This window comes from Silene latifolia, chromosome Y, assembly GCF_048544455.1.
Source record: "Silene latifolia isolate original U9 population chromosome Y, ASM4854445v1, whole genome shotgun sequence".
NCBI lineage: Eukaryota > Viridiplantae > Streptophyta > Magnoliopsida > Caryophyllales > Caryophyllaceae > Silene > Silene latifolia.
In genome coordinates this window covers 448,622,042-448,626,650 of record NC_133538.1, presented here as the reverse complement: position 1 = coordinate 448,626,650, position 4,609 = coordinate 448,622,042, and positions in this window count along the sequence as shown.

Sequence of the window (4,609 nt, the reverse complement as noted above, 5' to 3'; positions counted from 1 at the left end):
GGTGAAGGTACGTATTGGGAAGCCCTTTAATCAGACACCCAATCCCGCCCGCGGTAGCGGCCTCTACTGATCGATCTTGGTTGGTTGAATGCAAAAGTTGATAAAACGGTTTAAATGCATGAATGCGCATCCAATAATTTAAACCTAACATGTGAGAGCTTTCTAAGTCGGTTGATTTAATCCAAGTATCAAGTATAAGATGTCGAGTTGGATTAATGATTGATTTGCATGCAAGACGGAAACTAAACATCCATTTACCAAATTAGGTTTATGGTGTATAACATGATCCATTTGTCTTAGTAAGGAATTTTGGAAATGTGATTTTGAATGAGCAAATAGTCATCTGATCCGTCCTATATCCGGGCTAACCGCAGTCGAGATCATCCTAGACTAATGCTGGAAAGGGAACAGGCCCTGTACTAGACGACTACATGAGGCGCGAGCCAGCCGGCGGTGTAAAGGGGCCTCCCCTGATTCTGAAAATGAGAAAGAAAAGGCCTGCTTGAGGCGAAGGTCAGCCTACAGTTGTATGCCGTGTTCTGACCTTTTGAAAAAAGTTATAAAACGTGTTGAGAAATGGGTACTTGAACCCGATTTGGTTTGAAAAGAGTTGTTTAGACCGCATTTGTTGATTTGGAGAACTAGACTCGAATAATCGTCATTATTTTGATAATATTCGGTGTCGAGTTCGACTTGACAAACTTGACATGAATAGTTTTGAAAATGATTATGAACTAATTGTTTTAAGTTCATTTGAATATAATTAGTCGATACTCATCATCGTACCCAGGTTAAAATCTGGCATGGTATATAGAACCAAGGATGACTTTGTGTTGGGGACTAATATGTTTGTTTCGTAAATGTAAAGAAATGATGAAAGGCTTTAAAATACCTCTCAAAATGTAAAGAAATGAAATAAAAGGTTTTAAATACCTTTTAAATGTCATTAACAAAATATTATCACCGAAACACGGATTTAACCGTCATGGTATGAGGAACCAAGCGTGAAAAATGCTTTATGGTTAAAACACATGAATTGAAATAAAAAAGGGTTTGAAAATATTTGAAATGGTAAAAACCGATTACAAATATGAAAATGAATTAAAGAGGAAAGACGAGAACAAACACAATTTTATCTCTGACCTGAACACCCCATTTAGGCGCGGGCAAGCCGGCGAACCAAGGGGCTTCTGTCTCAGGCCAAAAATCATTTTTGGCTCGTTTATCCCATGTTTTGGTTCATGTTATGAACGTTTTAGCATGTTATGGTCATGAAACAAATAAAAACATGATAAAATAAGGATTTTTACACCCTCATACTTACATGTTTGGTTATGGCGAGTGACCGACGTAAGTGTAACAACTCGTTTGGTCGAAAAAAACTCGGTTTAAAACCGTTTTGGTAAGTAAAAAGAGTGTTTTAAGATTAGTGACGGTGTAGGGGTCGAAGTGGCCGGTCAAGTGATTTAATGCATGATGACGGTACCAAACAATGTGTAAGGGTTGTATTTACGATCGGTAGGTCGTAAATACGTGTCGGATTGTGACTAAAGAAGTCGAGTCGAGAATTTTAAGGGAGAAAAGAGAGGGCGGACACTCGCGTAAGTCTCAAATGGGGGGCATTTAAGGAGTATTTATAGGGAAATGAGTGGTTGTGTGAATTTTGAGCGACTTGGCCACCTGGGCTGCTCAAAGAGGCGCGAGCCACGTCGCGGGTCTTCGAGGTGAGTTGTCGCTTTCACACAAATGCAATCATGATTTGTTTTATCCTAGGTTTTGTAGTCATATGTTTGGTACTTGACCAAATATAAATCCGAGAAAACTTAAGGTAGAAGGTTTGAAATGTTTTGTTTTTGGTGGTTGACTCGGTTTGACTCGTTGTTGGAGTCGGGATTTGAATTTTTGAGTCGGTTTTTGGTCCGGTGTCGGTTTTGACTCTAGTTAGTGTCATTGAGACCCCGTCATCGTGCATTAAACACTCCATGTATTTTTGAAATATTTTGAAATGTTTTATTTTCGAAATCGTTTTAAGTTTTCTGACGTAAAGTTGTACACAAACTGTCGATCAAACCCCGCGATTCCAAAGCATGTTGTAGTCCGATAATCATCGGGTGTTTGTCGGAGTCTCGGCAAATACTGGGTATCTAAAGTGACTCGAAAGTTGATTGGAGAGAAATACCTCTTGATCATGAATCGAAGAGGCATAGCTAGTGAAAATGTTTCTTGTTTTGTGAGCACACTAAAAAGTGGAGCCTAAGAAAGCAATGTTTTTGAAGACTCTGAATTTGGGTTAAGGTGAAAATGGCTCCGGCATTTTGGAATGTGAAGCTTGGTAATAAAAGGGTTGTTTGACAGATAAAAATCTGGAGTTTGTATTTTGTGGTGTTTAGGCCAGTGAGTTGCGGCTTGTAATGTGGTGCGGAACGGGGTCTCTGGATTGATGTGGCCTGAGCACGAAATGGTTGGTAAATGTGGGATCAGAATCCCATATCTGGACCTTAAGGGTTAAGGTGTGATAATAAGAGCTTGAGGGGAATCCTTAGAATCCTAGATAAGTCTCCCTGTAGCAGTCTCTAGAAGGACTTAGGGGTGAAGCGATGTTGGTTATGATCTTGAGGGGAATCCCCAGGATCCTAGATGGGTCTCCCTGTAACAGTCTGTTGAAGGACTTAGGGGTGAAGCAGTTTTGGTTGAGGTTTTAGTGTTTGGTGTTTTGGGGATGTTTTTGTGAGTTTTATTTTTGTCAATCCTAGGCGGAAGTAGGATTTGGTTGTTGTTAATGGGAAGTTTTGGGGATGTTGTTTGATATTTTAAAGGGTATTTTGGTGAGGCAATTTCATGTTCTTTGTTGGTGGGTTCTTAGGTTTGGGAACCATCACACGGTTCCTCGTTTTCAACATTTGGCTGTTTAGGAATTGGGTGTTGGTCTTCTCCCTGGTGGTCAGGTTTATTTTCGGCATTACCCAACCTTTTCCCCAAATTAGCTACCTCAGTGTTCAAATCATCGATAGCCACTTGCAGCTTTGAGAATATGTTGTTGACAGAGATGGAGATCATAGGTGTACCGCTTTGTAGTTCATCTTCACTCATTGCACGGGTTTTTTCATCGTCGGGAAGGATGAGATGAGAGCAATCCAAGAAAAGTTCCTGACTGTGTCCAATAGGGTTTTCTGGAGGGTTGTTTTTGTTGTTGGCAAGTAGTCGGCTTTCAAGGAGCTTAACCCTTTGCTCAATATCAGAAGAGGGAAAATTCCCGGTTATCAGTTTGTCCTCAACTTGGGAGAGACGAGTGCTCAAGTTTTCCATGGTAGCTAGGAGTCAAAGGACCATGTTGTTGGTTTCAGCAGAAGTCATGGCGAATGAAGGTTGATCAACTTCTTGAGTTTCTTCTTGACGATCAATGGCACCCAAGGGATTCCTATTTGACATAACGATAGGCGTTATAACTTGTCTTGACAGGCGATTGTACAGACAAAGGCAAGTACAACACATATGTACAAAAGGCAGTTTTGTTGCGAAGATGCGACGGTGTGTCTAGGTTATGAGTTCATTAAAGATCGTGAATGACCTCTTGTGTTTTAACTCTTGGTGCAAGACGTTGAACTTAGACTCGATTGTCGATTTTGACACAGTGATGCCTAGACAGACAACTTCTGACTCAGTTTGGATGTGTGTTGATGGCGTGACGCCGTTACACAAGACATGTACACAAACTTGACCTCTGACCCGTAATGTAGGGGAAATGCGGGTTTAATACCATAGAAGTTTTGACTCTGCTAACGCCATTGAAGATGTCTCAACAATTAGGCGACATGACCTAGACCAGAAGGTAGGTACTGATTTTGGCGGAGACATGACGTTATTTAGACGACTTGACTTGAAATCGACTGGACTCTAATCGACTCAAGGCTGAATCAGAAAGGTGGACTGAAATTTTCAAAAATAGAAATTTTCAAAAAGATTCATTTGCCGTTTTATGGACGGTTTCCGAAGAGTAAGGATCTTTAGAAGGTCGGCTAGTTGAAAGGGTTGTTTTAGGTTTGTTTTCAAAAGACGGTTTAAGTTAAGATTGCGGCGGCTATGAAAACAATGTGTTGTTTCTGAAGACGATTTTTGAAATTCCGAATCACGGATTTGAAAATCGAGAATTGAAGAATTTGAATCGTCATCACAATGGCCATGAAAACGGTTAAATTCGTTTTTAAGGGATTTAAAATTGGGTTGAAGATTTGAAAATGGTTAAATTTGTTTTCAAAGATTGAGTTTTTATTTGAAATCTGAAAACGGTTAAATTTATTTTCAGAGATTTGATTTCGAATTGAAATTTGAAAAAAGTTAAATTTGTTTTCAAATGATTTGAAGTTGGATTTGAAATTTGAAAACGGTTAAATTTGTTTTTCAATGGTTTGAAATTGGATTTGAAATTTGAAAACGGTTAGATTTTTTTTTCAAAGATTTGATTTTGAATTTGAAATTTGAAAACGGTTAAATTTGTTTCCAAATGGTTTGATTTTGAATTTGAAATTTGAAAACGGTTAAATTTGTTTTCAAAAATTTGATTTTGATTTAAAATTTGAAAACGGTTAGATTTGTTTCCAAATGGTTTGAT